The following is a 19,930-nucleotide window of genomic DNA, read 5'->3' on the forward strand; positions in this document are numbered from 1 at the left end:
GTCCAAGGAATACATTGAACCTGCAGTGGTGAATCGCAAACTAATATTGGTCTCACAGGGAGTGCTCAAAACACCGACTGTAAGAAGAGTCTCTATTCTTGTACTTATGGAGGCATTGTGCCTTTTGTATTTAATTCCGATGCGATTTCTGTGTTTCATCGTCAATGTGAAGGTCCAAGGAATACATAGAACCTGCAATGGTGTATCGGAAACTAATACTGGTCTCACAGGAAAGGATCAAAGCACAGACTATAAGAAGTCTCACTCTTCTTGCACTTAAGGCGGCGTTGAGCCTTTTTTATTTAATTCCGATCTAATTTCAGTGTTTCATCGTCAATGTGTATGTCCAAGGAATCCATTGAACCTGCAGTGGTGTATCGCAAACTAATACTGGTCTCACAGGGAGTGCTCAAAACACCGACTGTAAGAAGAGTCTCTATTCTTGTACTTATGGAGGCATTGTGCCTTTTGTATTTAATTCCGATGCGATCTCTGTGTTTCATCGTCAATGGGAAGGTCCAAGGATTACATTGAAATTGCAGTGGTGTATCGGAAACCAATACTGGTCCCACAGGAAAGACTCAAAGCACAGACTATAAGAAGTCTCACTCTTCTTGCACTTAGGGCGGCATTGAGCCTTTTTTATTTAATTCCGATCTAATTTCAGTGTTTCTTCGTCAATGTGTATGCCCAAGGAATACATTGAACCTGCAGTGGTGTATCGCAAACTAATACTGGTCTCACAGGAAAGGATCAATGCACAGACTCTAAGAAGTCTCACTCTTCTTGCACTTAAGTCGGCATTGTGCCTTTTGTATTTAATTCCGATGCGATTTCTATGTTTCATCGTCAATGTGAAGGTCCAAGGAATACATTGAACCAGCAGTGGTGTATCGCAAACTAATACTGGTCTCACAGGAAAGGATCAAAGCACAGACTCTAAGAAGTCTCACTCATCTAGCACTTAAGGCGGCATTGAGCCTTTTTTATTTAATTCCAATCTAATTTCAGTGTTTCATCGTCAATGTGTATGTCCAAGGAATACATTGAACCTGCAGTGGTGTGTCGCAAACTAATACTGGTCTCACAGGGTGTGCTCAAAACACCGACTGTAAGAAGAGTCTCTATTCTTGCACTTATGGAGGCATTGTGCCTTTTGTATTTAATTCCGATGCGATTTCTGTGTTTCATCGTCAATGTGAAGGTCCAACGATTACATTGGAATTGCAGTGGTGTATCGGAAACTAATACTGGTCTCACAGGAAAGGATCAGAGCACAGACTATAAGAAGTCTCACTCTTCTTGCACTTAAGGTGGCATTGAGCCTTTTTTATTTCATTCCGATCTAATTTCAGTGTTTCATCGTCAATGTGTATGTCCAAGGAATACATTGAACCTGCAGTGGTGAATCGCAAACTAATATTGGTCTCACAGGGAGTGCTCAAAACACCGACTGTAAGAATAGTCTCTATTCTTGTACTTATGGAGGCATTGTGCCTTTTGTATTTAATTCCGATGCAATTTCTGTGTTTCATCGTCAATGTGAAGCTCCAAGGAATACATTGAACCTGCAGTGGTGTATCGGAAACTAATACTGGTCTGACAGGAAAGGATCAATGCACAAACTATAAGAAGTATCACTCTTCTTGCACTTAAGGCGGCATTGAGCCTTTTTTATTTAATTCCGATCTAGTTTCAGTGTTTCATCGTCAATGTGTATGTCCAAGGAATCCATTGAACCTGCAGTGGTGTATCGCAAACTAATACTGGTCTCACAGGGAGTGCTCAAAAAACCGACTATGAGAAGAGTCTCTATTCTTGTACTTATGGAGGCATTGTGCCTTTTGTATTTAATTCCGATGCGATTTCTGTGTTTCATCGTCAATGTGAAGGTCCAAGGAATACATTGAACCTGCAGTGGTGTATCGCAAAGTAATACTGGTCTCACAGGAAAGGATCAAAGCACAGACTCTAAGAAGTCTCACTCATCTAGCACTTAAGGCGGCATTGAGCCTTTTTTATTTAATTCCAATCTAATTTCAGTGTTTCATCGTCAATGTGTATGTCCAAGGAATACATTGAACCTGCAGTGGTGTGTCGCAAACTAATACTGGTCTCACAGGGTGTGCTCAAAAAACCGACTATGAGAAGAGTCTCTATTCTTGTACTTATGGAGGCATTGTGCCTTTTGTATTTAATTCCGATGCGATTTCTGTGTTTCATCGTCAATGTGAAGGTCCAAGGAATACATTGAACCTGCAGTGGTGTATCGCAAAGTAATACTGGTCTCACAGGAAAGGATCAAAGCACAGACTCTAAGAAGTCTCACTCTTCTTGCACTTAAGTCGGCATTGTGCCTTTTGTATTTAATTCCGATGCGATTTCTGTGTTTCATCGTCAATGTGAAGGTCCAAGGAATACATTGAACCTGCAGTGGTGTATCGAAAACTAATACTTTTCTCACAGGGAGTGCTCAAACACCGACTGTAAGAAGAGTCTCTATTCTTGCACTTATGGAGGCATTGTGCCTTTTGTATTTAATTCCGATGCGATCTCTGTGTTTCATCGTCAATGTGAAGGTCCAAGGATTACATTGAAATTGCAGTGGTGTATCGGAAACTAATACTGGTCTCACAGGAAAGGATCAAAGCACAAACTATAAGAAGTATCACTCTTCTTGCACTTAAGGCGGCATTGAGCCTTTTTTATTTAATTCCGATCTAGTTTCAGTGTTTCATCGTCAATGTGTATGTCCAAGGAATCCATTGAACCTGCAGTGGTGTTTCGCAAACTAATACTGGTCTCACAGGGAGTGCTCAAAAAACCGACTATGAGAAGAGTCTCTATTCTTGTACTTATGGAGGCATTGTGCCTTTTGTATTTAATTCCGATGCGATTTCTGTGTTTCATCGTCAATGTGAAGGTCCAAGGAATACATTGAACCTGCAGTGGTGTATCGCAAAGTAATACTGGTCTCACAGGAAAGGATCAAACACAGACTCTAAGAAGTCTCACTCTTCTAGCACTTAAGGCGGCATTGAGCCTTTTTTATTTAATTCCAATCTAATTGCAGTGTTTCATCGTCAATGTGTATGTCCAAGGAATACATTGAACCTGCAGTGGTGTGTCGCAAACTAATACTGGTCTCACAGGGTGTGCTCAAAACACCGACTGTAAGAAGAGTCTCTATTCTTGCACTTATGGATTCATTGTGCCTTTTGTATTTAATTCCGATGCGATTTCTGTGTTTCATCGTCAATGTGAAGGTCCAAGGATTACATTGAAATTGCAGTGGTGTATCGGATACTAATACTGGTCTCACAGGAAAGGATCAAAGCGCAGACTATAAGAAGTATCACTCTTCTTGCACTTAAGGCGGCATTGAGCCTTTTTTATTTAATTCCGATCTAGTTTCAGTGTTTCATCGTCAATGTGTATGTCCAAGGAATACATTGAACCTGCAGTGGTGTATCGCAAACTAATACTGGTCTCACAGGGAGTGCTCAAAAAACCGACTATAAGAAGAGTCTCTATTCTTGTACTTATGGAGGCATTGTGCCTTTTGTATTTAATTCCAATGCGATTTCTGTGTTTCATCGTCAATGTTAAGGTCCAAGGAATACATTGAACCTGCAGTGGTGTATCGGAAACTAATACTGGTCTGACAGGAAAGGATCAATGCACAGACTCTAAGAAGTCTCACTCTTCTTGCACTTAAGTCGGCATTGTGCCTTTTGTATTTAATTCCGATGCGATTTCTGGGTTTCATCGTCAATGTGAAGGTCCAAGGAATACATTGAACCTGCAGTGGTGTATCGAAAACTAATACTTTTCTCACACGGAGTGCTCAAACACCTACTGTAAGAAAAGTGTCTATTCTTGTACTTATGGAGGCAATGTGCCTTTTGTATTTAATTCCGATGCGATTTCTGTGTTTCACCGTCAATGTGAAGGTCCAAGGAATACATAGAACCTGCAGTGGTGTATCGGAAACTAATACTGGTCTCACATTAAAGGATCAAAGCACAGACTATAAGAAGTCTCACTCTTCTTGCACTTAAGGCGGCATTGAGCCTTTTTTATTTAATTCCGATCTAATTTCAGTGTTTCATCGTCAATGTGTATGTCCAAGGAATACATTGAACCTGCAGTGGTGAATCGCAAACTAATACTGGTCTCACAGGGAGTGCTCAAAACACCGACTGTAAGAAGAGTCTCTATTCTTGTACTTATGGAGGCATTGTGCCTTTTGTATTTAATTCCGATGCGATTTCTGTGTTTTATCGTCAATGTGAAGGTCCAAGGAATACATAGAACCTGCAATGGTGTATCGGAAACTAATACTGGTCTCACAGGAAAGGATCAAAGCACAGACTATAAGAAGTCTCACTCTTCTTGCACTTAAGGCGGCGTTGAGCCTTTTTTATTTAATTCCGATCTAATTTCAGTGTTTCATCGTCAATGTGTATGTCCAAGGAATCCATTGAACCTGCAGTGGTGTATCGGAAACTAATACTGGTCTCACAGGCAGTGCTCAAAACACCGACTGTAAGAAGAGTCTCTATTCTTGTACTTATGGAGGCATTGTGCCTTTTGTATTTAATTCCGATGCGATCTCTGTGTTTCATCGTCAATGTGAAGGTCCAGGGATTACATTGAAATTACAGTGGTGTATTGGAAACTAATACTGGTCTCACAGGAAAGGATCAAAGCACAGACTATAAGAAGTCTCACTCTTCTTGCAGTTAAGGCGGCATTGAGCCTTTTTTATTTAATTCCGATCTAATTTCAGTGTTTCATCGTCAATGTGTATGTCCAAGGAAAACATTGAACCGGCAGTGGTGTATCGCAAACCAATACTGGTCTCACAGGGAGTGCTCTAAACACCGACTGTAAGAAGAGTCTCTATTCTTGTACTTATGGAGGCATTGTGCCTTTTGTATTTAATTCCGATGCGATCTCTGTGTTTCATCGTCAATGGGAAGGTCCAAGGATTACATTGAAATTGCAGTGGTGTATCGCAAACTAATACTGGTCCCACAGGAAAGACTCAAAGCACAGACTATAAGAAGTCTCACTCTTCTTGCACTTAGGGCGGCATTGAGCCTTTTTTATTTAATTCCGATCTAATTTCAGTGTTTCTTCGTTAATGTGTATGTCCAAGGAATACATTGAACCTGCAGTGGTGTATCGCAAACTAATACTGGTCTCACAGGAAAGGATCAATGCACAGACTCTAATAAGTCTCACTCTTCTTGCACTTAAGTCGGCATTGTGCCTTTTGTATTTAATACCGATGCGATTTCTTTGTTTCCTTGTCAATGTGAAGGTCCAAGGAATACATTGAACCTGCAGTGGTGTATCGCAAACTAATACTGGTCTCACAGGAAAGGATCAAAGCACAGACTCTAAGAAGTCTCACTCTTCTAGCACTTAAGGCGGCATTGAGCCTTTTTTATTTAATTCCAATCTAATTTCAGTGTTTCATCGTCAATGTGTATGTCCAAGGAATACATTGAACCTGCAGTGGTGTGTCGCAAACTAATACTGGTGTCACAGGGTGTGCTCAAAACACCGACTGTAAGAAGTCTCACTCTTCTTGCACTTAAGGCGGCATTGAGCCTTTTGTATTTAATTCCGATGCGACCTCTGTGTTTCATCGTCAATGGGAAGGTCCAAGGATTACATTGAAATTGCAGTGGTGTATCGGAAACTAATACTGGTCCCACAGGAAAGACTCAAAGCACAGACTATTAGAAGTCTCACTCTTCTTGCACTTAGGGCGGCATTGAGCCTTTTTTATTTAATTCCGATCTAATTTCAGTGTTTCTTCGTCAATGTGTATGTCCAAGGAATACACTGAACCTGCAGTGGTGTATCGGAAACTAATACTGGTCTGACAGGAAAGGATCAATGCACAGGCTCTAAGAAGTCTCACTCTTCTTGCACTTAAGTCGGCATTGTGCCTTTTGTATTTAATTCCGATGCGATTTCTGTGTTTCATCGTCAATGTGAAGGTCCAAGGAATACATTGAACCTGCAGTGGTGTATCGAAAACTAATACTTTTCTCACAGGGAGTGCTCAAACACCGACTTTAAGAAGAGTCTCTATTCTTGCACTTATGGAGGCATTGTGCCTTTTGTATTTAATTACGATGCGATTTCTGTGTTTCATCGTCAATGTGAAGGTCCAAGGATTACATTGAAATTGCAGTGGTGTATCGGAAACTAATACTGGTCTCACAGGAAAGGATCAAAGCACAGACTATAAGAAGTATCACTCTTCTTGCACTTAAGGCGGCATTGAGCCTTTTTTATTTAATTCCGATCTAGTTTCAGTGTTTCATCGTCAATGTGTATGTCCAAGGAATACATTGAACCCGCAGTGGTGTATCGCAAACTAATACTGGTCTCACAGGGAGTGCTCAAAAAACCGACTATAAGAAGAGTCTCTATTCTTGTACTTATGGAGGCATTGTGCCTTTTGTATTTAATTCCGATGCGATTTCTGTGTTTCATCGTCAATGTGAAGGTCCAAGGAATACATTGAACCTGCAGTGGTGTATCGCAAACTAATACTGGTCTCACAGGAAAGGATCAAAGCACAGACTATAAGAAGTATCACTCTTCTTGCACTTAAGGCGGCATTGAGCCTTTTTTATTTAATTCCGATCTAGTTTCAGTGTTTCATCGTCAATGTGTATGTCCAAGGAATACATTGAACCTGCAGTGGTGTATCGCAAACTAATACTGGTCTCACAGGGAGTGCTCAAAAAACCGACTATAAGAAGAGTCTCTATTCTTGTACTTATGGAGGCATTGTGCCTTTTGTATTTAATTCCGATGCGATTTCTGTGTTTCATCGTCAATGAGAAGGTCCAAGGAATACATTGAACCTGCAGTGGTGAATCGCAAACTAATATTGGTCTCACAGGGAGTGCTCAAAACACCGACTGTAAGAATAGTCTCTATTCTTGTACTTATGGAGGCATTGTGCCTTTTGTATTTAATTCCGATGCAATTTCTGTGTTTCATCGTCAATGTGAAGCTCCAAGGAATACATTGAACCTGCAGTGGTGTATCGGAAACTAATACTGGTCTGACAGGAAAGGATCAATGCACAGACTCTAAGAAGTCTCACTCTTCTTGCACTTAAGTCGGCATTGTGCCTTTTGTATTTAATTCCGATGCGATTTCTGTGTTTCATCGTCAATGTGAAGGTCCAAGGAATACATTGAACCTGCAGTGGTGTATCGAAAACTAATACTTTTCTCACAGGGAGTGCTCAAACACCGACTGTAAGAAGAGTCTCTATTCTTGCACTTATGGAGGCATTGTGCCTTTTGTATTTAATTCCGATGCGATCTCTGTGTTTCATCGTCAAGGTGAAGGTCCAAGGATTACATTGGAATTGCAGTGGTGTATCGGAAACTAATACTGGTCTCACAGGAAAGGATCAAAGCACAAACTATAAGAAGTATCACTCTTCTTGCACTTAAGGCGGCATTGAGCCTTTTTTATTTAATTCCGATCTAGTTTCAGTGTTTCATCGTCAATGTGTATGTCCAAGGAATCCATTGAACCTGCAGTGGTGTATCGCAAACTAATACTGGTCTCACAGGGAGTGCTCAAAAAACCGACTATAAGAAGAGTCTCTATTCTTGTACTTATGGAGGCATTGTGCCTTTTGTATTTAATTCCGATGCGATTTCTGTGTTTCATCGTCAATGTGAAGGTCCAAGGAATACATTGAACCTGCAGTGGTGTATCGCAAACTAATACTGGTCTCACAGGAAAGGATCAAAGCACAGACTCTAAGAAGTCTCACTCTTCTAGCACTTAAGGCGGCATTGAGCCTTTTTTATTTAATTCCAATCTAATTGCAGTGTTTCATCGTCAATGTGTATGTCCAAGGAATACATTGAACCTGCAGTGGTGTGTCGCAAACTAATACTGGTCTCACAGGGTGTGCTCAAAACACCGACTGTAAGAAGAGTCTCTATTCTTGCACTTATGGAGGCATTGTGCCTTTTGTATTTAATTCCGATGCGATTTCTGTGTTTCATCGTCAATGTGAAGGTCCAAGGATTACATTGAAATTGCAGTGGTGTATCGGAAACTAATACTGGTCTCACAGGAAAGGATCAAAGCGCAGACTATAAGAAGTATCACTCTTCTTGCACTTAAGGCGGCATTGAGCCTTTTTTATTTAATTCCGATCTAGTTTCAGTGTTTCATCGTCAATGTGTATGTCCAAGGAATTCATTGAACCTGCAGTGGTGTATCGCAAACTAATACTGGTCTCACAGGGAGTGCTCAAAAAACCGACTATAAGAAGAGTCTCTATTCTTGTACTTATGGAGGCATTGTGCCTTTTGTATTTAATTCCAATGCGATTTCTGTGTTTCATCGTCAATGTTAAGGTCCAAGGAATACATTGAACCTGCAGTGGTGTATCGGAAACTAATACTGGTCTGACAGGAAAGGATCAATGCACAGACTCTAAGAAGTCTCACTCTTCTTGCACTTAAGTCGGCATTGTGCCTTTTGTATTTAATTCCGATGCGATTTCTGGGTTTCATCGTCAATGTGAAGGTCCAAGGAATACATTGAACCTGCAGTGGTGTATCGAAAACTAATACTTTTCTTACACGGAGTGCTCAAACACCTACTGTAAGAAAAGTGTCTATTGTTGTACTTATGGAGGCAATGTGCCTTTTGTATTTAATTCCGATGCGATTTCTGTGTTTCACCGTCAATGTGAAGGTCCAAGGAATACATAGAACCTGCAGTGGTGTATCGGAAACTAATACTGGTCTCACATTAAAGGATCAAAGCACAGACTATAAGAAGTCTCACTCTTCTTGCACTTAAGGCGGCATTGAGCCTTTTTTATTTAATTCCGATCTAATTTCAGTGTTTCATCGTCAATGTGTATGTCCAAGGAATACATTGAACCTGCAGTGGTGTATCGCAAACTAATACTGGTCTCACAGGGAGTGCTCAAAACACCGACTGTAAGAAGAGTCTCTATTCTTGTACTTATGGAGGCATTGTGCCTTTTGTATTTAATTCCGATGCGATTTCTGTGTTTCATCGTCAATGTGAAGGTCCAAGGAATACATAGAACCTGCAATGGTGTATCGGAAACTAATACTGGTCTCACAGGAAAGGATCAAAGCACAGACTATAAGAAGTCTCACTCTTCTTGCACTTAAGGCGGCGTTGAGCCTTTTTTATTTAATTCCGATCTAATTTCAGTGTTTCATCGTCAATGTGTATGTCCAAGGAATCCATTGAACCTGCAGTGGTGTATCGCAAACTAATACTGCTCTCACAGGCAGTGCTCAAAACACGGACTGTAAGAAGAGTCTCTATTCTTGTACTTATGGAGGCATAGTGCCTTTTGTATTTAATTCCGATGCGATCTCTGTGTTTCATCGACAATGTGAAGGTCCAGGGATTACATTGAAATTACAGTGGTGTATTGGAAACTAATACTGGTCTCACAGGAAAGGATCAAAGCACAGACTATAAGAAGTCTCACTCTTCTTGCAGTTAAGGCGGCATTGAGCCTTTTTTATTTAATTCCGATCTAATTTCAGTGTTTCATCGTCAATGTGTATGTCCAAGGAATACATTGAACCGGCAGTGGTGTATCGCAAACCAATACTGGTCTCACAGGGAGTGCTCTAAACACCGGTGTAAGAAGAGTCTCTATTCTTGTACTTATGGAGGCATTGTGCCTTTTGTATTTAATTCCGATGCGATCTCTGTGTTTCATCGTCAATGGGAAGGTCCAAGGATTACATTGAAATTGCAGTGGTGTATCGCAAACTAATACTGGTCCCACAGGAAAGACTCAAAGCACAGACTATAAGAAGTCTCACTCTTCTTGCACTTAGGGCGGCATTGAGCCTTTTTTATTTAATTCCGATCTAATTTCAGTGTTTCTTCGTTAATGTGTATGTCCAAGGAATACATTGAACCTGCAGTGGTGTATCGCAAACTAATACTGGTCTCACAGGAAAGGATCAATGCACAGACTCTAATAAGTCTCACTCTTCTTGCACTTAAGTCGGCATTGTGCCTTTTGTATTTAATACCGATGCGATTTCTTTGTTTCCTTGTCAATGTGAAGGTCCAAGGAATACATTGAACCTGCAGTGGTGTATCGCAAACTAATACTGGTCTCATAGGAAAGGATCAAAGCACAGACTCTAAGAAGTCTCACTCTTCTAGCACTTAAGGCGGCATTGAGCCTTTTTTATTTAATTCCAATCTAATTTCAGTGTTTCATCGTCAATGTGTATGTCCAAGGAATACATTGAACCTGCAGTGGTGTGTCGCAAACTAATACTGGTCTCACAGGGTGTGCTCAAAACACCGACTGTAAGAAGAGTCTCTATTCTTGCACTTATGGAGGCATTGTGCCTTTTGTATTTAATTCCGATGCGATTTCTGTGTTTCATCGTCAATGTGAAGGTCCAACGATTACATTGGAATTGCAGTGGTGTATCGGAAACTAATACTGGTCTCACAGGAAAGGATCAAAGCACAGACTATAAGAAGTCTCACTCTTCTTGCACTTAAGGCGGCATTGAGCCTTTTGTATTTAATTCCGATGCGATCACTGTGTTTCATCGTCAATGGGAAGGTCCAAGGATTACATTGAAATTGCAGTGGTGTATCGGAAACTAATACTGGTCCCACAGGAAAGACTCAAAGCACAGACTATAAGAAGTCTCACTCTTCTTGCACGTAGGGCGGCATTGAGCCTTTTTTATTTAATTCCGATCTAATTTCAGTGTTTCTTCGTCAATGTGTATGTCCAAGGAATACACTGAACCTGCAGTGGTGTATCGGAAACTAATACTGGTCTGACAGGAAAGGATCAATGCACAGGCTCTAAGAAGTCTCACTCTTCTTGCACTTAAGTCGGCATTGTGCCTTTTGTATTTAATTCCGATGCGATTTCTGTGTTTCATCGTCAATGTGAAGGTCCAAGGAATACATTGAACCTGCAGTGGTGTATCGAAAACTAATACTTTTCTCACAGGGAGTGCTCAAACACCTACTGTAAGAAAAGTGTCTATTCTTGTACTTATGGAGGCAATGTGCCTTTTGTATTTAATTCCGATGCGATTTCTGTGTTTCATCGTCAATGTGAAGGTCCAAGGAATACATAGAACCTGCAGTGGTGTATCGGAAACTAATACTAATCTCACATTAAAGGATCAAAGCACAGACTATAAGAAGTCTCACTCTTCTTGCACTTAAGGCGGCATTGAGCCTTTTTTATTTAATTCCGATCTAATTTCAGTGTTTCATCGTCTATGTGTATGTCCAAGGAATACATTGAACCTGCAGTGGTGTATCGCAAACTAATACTGGTCTCACAGGGAGTGCTCAAAACACCGACTGTAAGAAGAGTCTCTATTCTTGTACTTATGGAGGCATTGTGCCTTTTGTATTTAATTCCGATGCGATTTCTGTGTTTCATCGTCAATGTGAAGGTCCAAGGAATACATAGAACCTGCAATGGTGTATCGGAAACTAATACTGGTCTCACAGGAAAGGATCAAAGCACAGACTATAAGAAGTCTCACTCTTCTTGCACTTAAGGCGGCGTTGAGCCTTTTTTATTTAATTCCGATCTAATTTCAGTGTTTCATCGTCAATGTGTATGTCCAAGGAATCCATTGAACCCGCAGTGGTGTATCGCAAACTAATACTGGTCTCACAGGGAGTGCTCAAAACACCGACTGTAAGAAGAGTCTCTATTCTTGTACTTATGGAGGCATTGTGCCTTTTGTATTTAATTCCGATGCGATCTCTGTGTTTCATCGTCAATGTGAAGGTCCAAGGATTACATTGAAGTTACAGTGGTGTATTGGAAACTAATACTGGTCTCACAGGAAAGGATCAAAGCACAGACTATAAGAAGTCTCACTCTTCTTGCAGTTAAGGCGGCATTGAGCCTTTTTTATTTAATTCCGATCTAATGTCAGTGTTTCATCGTCAATGTGAATGTCCAAGGAATACATTGAACCGGCAGTGGTGTATCGCAAACCAATACTGGTCTCACAGGGAGTGCTCTAAACACCGACTGTAAGAAGAGTCTCTATTCTTGTACTTATGGAGGCATTGTGCCTTTTGTATTTAATTCCGATGCGATCTCTGTGTTTCATCGTCAATGGGAAGGTCCAAGGATTACATTGAAATTGCAGTGGTGTATCGGAAACTAATACTGGTCCCACAGGAAAGACTCAAAGCACAGACTATAAGAAGTCTCACTCTTCTTGCACTTAGGGCGGCATTGAGCCTTTTTTATTTAATTCCGATCTAATTTCAGTGTTTCTTCGTCAATGTGTATGTCCAAGGAATACATTTAACCTGCAGTGGTGTATCGCAAACTAATACTGGTCTCACAGGAAAGGATCAATGCACAGACTCTAAGAAGTCTCACTCTTCTTGCACTTAAGTCGGCATTGTGCCTTTTGTATTTAATTCCGATGCGATTTCTTTGTTTCATCGTCAATGTGAAGGTCCAAGGAATACATTGAACCTGCAGTGGTGTATCGCAAACTAATACTGGTCTCACAGGAAAGGATCAAAGCACAGACTCTAAGAAGTCTCACTCATCTAGCACTTAAGGTGGCATTGAGTCTTTTTTATTTAATTCCAATCTAATTTCAGTGTTTCATCGTCAATGTGTATGTCCAAGGAATACATTGAACCTGCAGTGGTGTGTCGCAAACTAATACTGGTCTCACAGGGTGTGCTCAAAACACCGACTGTAAGAAGAGTCTCTATTCTTGCACTTATGGAGGCATTGTGCCTTTTGTATTTAATTCCGATGCGATTTCTGTGCTTCATCGTCAATGTGAAGGTCCAACGATTACATTGGAATTGCAGTGGTGTATCGGAAACTAATCCTGGTCTCACAGGAAAGGATCAAAACAAGACTATAAGAAGTCTCACTCTTCTTGCCCTTAAGGCGGCATTGAGCCTTTTTTATTTCATTCCGATCTAATTTCAGTGTTTCATCGTCAATGTGTATGTCCAAGGAATACATTGAACCTGCAGTGGTGTATCGCAAACTAATATTGGTCTCACAGGGAGTGCTCAAAACACCGACTGTAAGATGAGTCTCTATTCTTGTACTTATGGAGGCATTGTGCCTTTTGTATTTAATTCCGATGCAATTTCTGTGTTTCATCGTCAATGTGAATCTCCAAGGAATACATTGAACCTGCAGTGGTGTATCGGAAACTAATACTGGTCTGACAGGAAAGGATCAATGCACAGACTCTAAGAAGTCTCACTCTTCTTGCACTTAAGTCGGCATTGTGCCTTTTGTATTTAATTCCGATGCGATTTCTGTGTTTCATCGTCAATGTGAAGGTCCAAGGAATACATTGAACCTGCAGTGGTGTATCGAAAACTAATACTTTTCTCACAGGGAGTGCTCAAACACCGACTGTAAGAAGAGTCTCTATTCTTGCACTTATGGAGGCATTGTGCCTTTTGTATTTAATTCCGATGCGATTTCTGTGTTTCATCGTCAATGTGAAGGTCCAAGGATTACATTGAAATTGCAGTGATGTATCGGAAACTAATACTGGTCTCACAGGAAAGGATCAGAGCACAGACTATAAGAAGTATCACTCTTCTTGCACTTAAGGCGGCATTGAGCCTTTTTTATTTAATTCCGATCTAGTTTCAGTGTTTCATCGTCAATGTGTATGTCCAAGGAATACATTGAACCTGCAGTGGTGTATCGCAAACTAATACTGGTCTCACAGGGAGTGCTCAAAAAACCGACTATAAGAAGAGGCTCTATTCTTGTACTTATGGAGGCATTGTGCCTTTTGTATTTAATTCCGATGCGATTTCTGTGTTTCATCGTCAATGTGAAGGTCCTAGGAATACATTGAACCTGCAGTGGTGTATCGCAAACTAATACTGGTCTCACAGGAAAGGATCAAAGCACAGACTCTAAGAAGTCTCACTCTTCTAGCACTTAAGGCGGCATTGAGCCTTTTTTATTTAATTCCAATCTAATTTCAGTGTTTCATCGTCAATGTGTATGTCCAAGGAATACATTGAACCTGCAGTGGTGTGTCGCAAACTAATACTGGTCTCACAGGGTGTGCTCAAAACACCGACTGTAAGAAGAGTCTCTATTCTTGCACTTATGGAGGCATTGTGCCTTTTGTATTTAATTCCGATGCGATTTCTGTGTTTCATCGTCAATGTGAAGGTCCAAGGATTACATTGAAATTGCAGTGGTGTATCGGAAACTAATACTGGTCTCACAGGAAAGGATCAAATCACAGACTATAAGAAGTATCACTCTTCTTGCACTTAAGGCGGCATTGAGCCTTTTTTATTTAATTCCGATCTAGTTTCAGTGTTTCATCGTCAATGTGTATGTCCAAGGAATACATTGAACCTGCAGTGGTGTATCGCAAACTAATACTGGTCTCACAGGGAGTGCTCAAAAAACCGACTAATAGAAGAGTCTCTATTCTTGTACTTATGGAGGCATTGTGCCTTATGTATTTAATTCCGATGCGATTTCTGTGTTTCATCGTCAATGTGAAGGTCCAAGGAATACATTGAACCTGCAGTGGTGTATCGGAAACTAATACTGGTCTGACAGGAAAGGATCAATGCACAGACTCTAAGAAGTCTCACTCTTCTTGCACTTAAGTCGGCATTGTGACTTTTGTATTTAATTCCGATGCGATTTCTGGGTTTCATCGTCAATGTGAAGGTCCAAGGGATACATTGAACCTGCAGTGGTGTATCGAAAACTAATACTTTTCTCACAGGGAGTGCTCAAACACCTACTGTAAGAAAAGTGTCTATTCTTGTACTTATGGAGGCAATGTGCCTTTTGTATTTAATTCCGATGCGAATTCTGTGTTTCATCGTCAATGTGAAGGTCCAAGGAATACATAGAACCTGCAGTGGTGTATCAGAAACTAATACTGGTCTCACAGGAAAGCATCAATGCACAGACTCTTAGAAGTCTCACTCTTCTTGCACTTAAGTCGGCATTGTGCCTTTTGGATTTAATTCCGATGCGATTTCTGTGTTTCATCGTCAATGTGAAGGTCCAAGGAATACATTGAACCTGCAGTGGTGTATCGCAAACTAATACTGGTCTCACAGGAAAGGTTCAAAGCGAAGACTCTAAGAAGTCTCACTCTTCGTGCACTTAAGGTGGCATTGAGCCTTTTTTATTTAATTCCGATCTAATTTCAGTGTTTCATCGTCAATGTGTATGTCTAAGGAATACATTGAACCTGCAGTGGTATTTCGCAATCTAATACTGGTGTCACAGGGAGTGCTCAAAACACCGACTGCAAGAAGAGTCTCTATTCTTGTACTTATGGAGGCATTGTGCCTTTTGTATTTAATTCCGATGCGATTTCTGTGTTTCATCGTCAATGTGATGGTCCAAGGAATACATAGAACCTGCAGTGGTGTATCGGAAACTAATACTGGTCTCACAGGAAAGGATCAATGCACAGACTCTAAGAAGTCTCACTCTTCTTGCACTTAAGTCGACATTGTGCCTTTTGGATTTAATTCCGATGCGATTTCTATGCTTCATCGTCAATCTGAAGGTCCAAGGAATGCATTGAACCTGCAGTGGTGTATCGCAAACTAATACTGGTCTCACAGGGAGTGCTCAAAACACCGACTGTAAGAAGAGTCTCTATTCTTGTACTTATGGAGGCATTGTGCCTTTTGTATTTAATTCCGATGCGATTTATGTGTTTCATCGTCAATGTGAAGGTCCAAGGATTACATAGATCCTGCAGTGGTGTATCGGAAACTAATACTGGTCTCACAGGAAAGGATCAAAGCACAGACTATAAGAATTCTCACTCTTCTTGCACTTAAGGCGGCATTGAGCCTTTTTTATTTAATTCCGATCTAATTTCAGTGTTTCATTGTCAATGTGTATGTCCAAGGAATCCATTGAACCTGCAGTGGTGTATCGCAAACTAATACTGGTCTCACAGGGAGTGCTCAAATCACCGACTGTAAGAAGAGTCTCTATTCCTGTACTTATGGAGGCATTGTGCCTTTTGTATTTAATTCCGATGCGATCTCTGTGTTTCATGGTCAATGTGAAGGTCCAAGGATTACATTGAAATTACAGTGGTGTATCGGAAACTAATACTGGTCTCACAGGAAAGGATCAAAGCACAGACTATAAGAAGTCTCACTCTTCTTGCAGTTAAGGCGGCATTGAGCCTTTTTTATTTAATTCCGATCTAATGTCAGTGTTTCATCGTCAATGTGTATGTCCAAGGAATACATTGAACCGGCAGTGGTGTATCGCAAACCAATACTGGTCTCACAGGGAGTGCTCTAAACACCGACTGTAAGAAGAGTCTCTATTCTTGTACTTATGGAGGCATTGTGCCTTTTGTATTTAATTCCGATGCGATCTCTGTGTTTCATCGTCAATGGGAAGGTCCAAGGATTACATTGAAATTGCAGTGGTGTATCGGAAACTAATACTGGTCCCACAGGAAAGACTCAAAGCACAGACTATAAGAAGTCTCACTCTTCTTGCACTTAGGGCGGCATTGAGCCTTTTTTATTTAATTCCGATCTAATTTCAGTGTTTCTTCGTCAATGTGTATGTCCAAGGAATACATTGAACCTGCAGTGGTGTATCGCAAACTAATACTGGTCTCACAGGAAAGGATCAATGCACAGACTCTATGAAGTCTCACTCTTCTTGCACTTAAGTCGGCATTGTGCCTTTTGTATTTAATTCCGATGCGATTTCTTTGTTTCATCGTCAATGTGAAGGTCCAAAGAATACATTGAACCTGCAGTGGTGTATCGCAAACTAATACTGGTCTCACAGGAAAGGATCAAAGCACAGACTCTAAGAAGTCTCACTCTTCTAGCACTTAAGGCGGCATTGAGCCTTTTTTATTTAATTACAATCTAATTTCAGTGTTTCATCGTCAATGTGTATGTCCAAGGAATACATTGAACCTGCAGTGGTGTGTCGCAAACTAATACTGGTCTCACTGGGTGTGCTCAAAACACCGAGTGTAAGAAGAGTCTCTATTCTTTCACTTATGGAGGCATTGTGCCTTTTGTATTTAATTCCGATGCGATTTCTATGTTTCATCGTCAATGTGAAGGCCCAACGATTACATTGGAATTGCAGTGGTGTATCAGAAACTAATACTGGTCTCACAGGAAAGGATCAAAGCACAGACTATAAGAAGTCTCACTCTTCTTGCACTTAAGGCGGCATTGAGCCTTTTTTATTTCATTCCGATCTAATTTCAGTGTTTCATCGTCAATGTGTATGTCCAAGGAATACATTGAACCTGCAGTGGTGTATCGCAAACTAATATTGGTCTCACAGGGAGTGCTCAAAACACCGACTGTAAGAAGAGTCTCTATTCTTGTACTTATGGAGGCATTGTGCCTTTTGTATTTAATTCCGATGCAATTTCTGTGTTTCATCGTCAATGTGAGGCTCCAAGGAATACATTGAACCTGCAGTGGTGTATCGGAAACTAATACTGGTCTGACAGGAAAGGATCAATGCACAGACTCTAAGAAGTCTCACTCTTCTTGCACTTAAGTCGGCATTGTGCCTTTTGTATTTAATTCCGATGCGATTTCTGTGTTTCATCGTCAATGTGAAGGTCCAAGGAATACATTGAACCTGCAGTGGTGTATCGAAAACTAATACTTTTCTCACAGGGAGTGCTCAAACACCTACTGTAAGAAAAGTGTCTATTCTTGTACTTATGGAGGCAATGTGCCTTTTGTATTTAATTCCGATGCGATTTCTGTGTTTCATCGTCAATGTGAAGGTCCAAGGAATACATAGAACCTGCAGTGGTGTATCAGAAACTAATACTGGTCTCACAGGAAAGCATCAATGCACAGACTCTTAGAAGTCTCACTCTTCTTGCACTTAAGTCGGCATTGTGCCTTTTGGATTTAATTCCGATGCGATTTCTGTGTTTCATCGTCAATGTGAAGGTCCAAGGAATACATTGAACCTGCAGTGGTGTATCGCAAACTAATACTGGTCTCACAGGAAAGGTTCAAAGCGATGAATCTAAGAAGTCTCACTCTTCGTGCACTTAAGGTGGCATTGAGCCTTTTTTATTTAATTCCGATCTAATTTCAGTGTTTCATCGTCAATGTGTATGTCCAAGGAATACATTGAACCTGCAGTGGTATTTCGCAATCTAATACTGGTGTCACAGGGTGTGCTCAAAACACCGACTGCAAGAAGAGTCTCTATTCTTGTACTTATGGAGGCATTGTGCCTTTTGTATTTAATTCCGATGCGATTTCTGTGTTTCATCGTCAATGTGATGGTCCAAGGAATACATAGAACCTGCAGTGGTGTATCGGAAACTAATACTGGTCTCACAGGAAAGGATCAATGCACAGACTCTAAGAAGTCTCACTCGTCTTGCACTTAAGTCGACATTGTGCCTTTTGTATTTAATTCCGATGCGATTTCTGTGTTTCATCGTCAATGTGAAGGTCCAAGGAATACATTGAACCTGCAGTGGTGTATCGCAAACTAATACTGGTCTCACAGGAAAGGATCAAAGCACAGACTCTAAGAAGTCTCACTCTTCTTGTACTTAAGGCGGCATTGAGCCTTTTTTATTTAATTCCGATCTAATTTCAGTGTTTCATCGTCAATGTGTATGTCCAAGGAATCCATTGAACCTGCAGTGGTGTATCGCAAACTAATACTGGTCTCACAGGGAGTGCTCAAATCACCGACTGTAAGAAGAGTCTCTATTCCTGTACTTATGGAGGCATTGTGCCTTTTGTATTTAATTCCGATGCGATCTCTGTGTTTCATGGTCAATGTGAAGGTCCAAGGATTACATTGAAATTACAGTGGTGTATCGGAAACTAATACTGGTCTCACAGGAAAGGATCAAAGCACAGACTATAAGAAGTCTCACTCTTCTTGCAGTTAAGGCGGCATTGAGCCTTTTTTATTTAATTCCGATCTAATGTCAGTGTTTCATCGTCAATGTGTATGTCCAAGGAATACATTGAACCGGCAGTGGTGTATCGCAAACCAATACTGGTCTCACAGGGAGTGCTCTAAACACCGACTGTAAGAAGAGTCTCTATTCTTGTACTTATGGAGGCATTGTGCCTTTTGTATTTAATTCCGATGCGATCTCTGTGTTTCATCGTCAATGGGAAGGTCCAAGGATTACATTGAAATTGCAGTGGTGTATCGGAAACTAATACTGGTCCCACAGGAAAGACTCAAAGCACAGACTATAAGAAGTCTCACTCTTCTTGCACTTAGGGCGGCATTGAGCCTTTTTTATTTAATTCCGATCTAATTTCAGTGTTTCTTCGTCAATGTGTATGTCCAAGGAATACATTGAACCTGCAGTGGTGTGTCGCAAACTAATACTGGTCTCACAGGGTGTGCTCAAAACACCGAGTGTAAGAAGAGTCTCTATTCTTTCACTTATGGAGGCATTGTGCCTTTTGTATTTAATTCCGATGCGATTTCTATGTTTCATCGTCAATGTGAAGGCCCAACGATTACATTGGAATTGCAGTGGTGTATCGGAAACTAATACTGGTCTCACAGGAAAGGATCAAAGCACAGACTATAAGAAGTCTCACTCTTCTTGCACTTAAGGCGGCATTGAGCCTTTTTTATTTCATTCCGATCTAATTTCAGTGTTTCATCGTCAATGTGTATGTCCAAGGAATACATTGAACCTGCAGTGGTGTATCGCAAACTAATATTGGTCTCACAGGGAGTGCTCAAAACACCGACTGTAAGAAGAGTCTCTATTCTTGTACTTATGGAGGCATTGTGCCTTTTGTATTTAATTCCGATGCAATTTCTGTGTTTCATCGT

The sequence above is a fragment of the Schistocerca serialis genome, chromosome 2, assembly GCF_023864345.2.
Source record: "Schistocerca serialis cubense isolate TAMUIC-IGC-003099 chromosome 2, iqSchSeri2.2, whole genome shotgun sequence".
In the NCBI taxonomy this organism is placed as follows: domain Eukaryota; kingdom Metazoa; phylum Arthropoda; class Insecta; order Orthoptera; family Acrididae; genus Schistocerca; species Schistocerca serialis.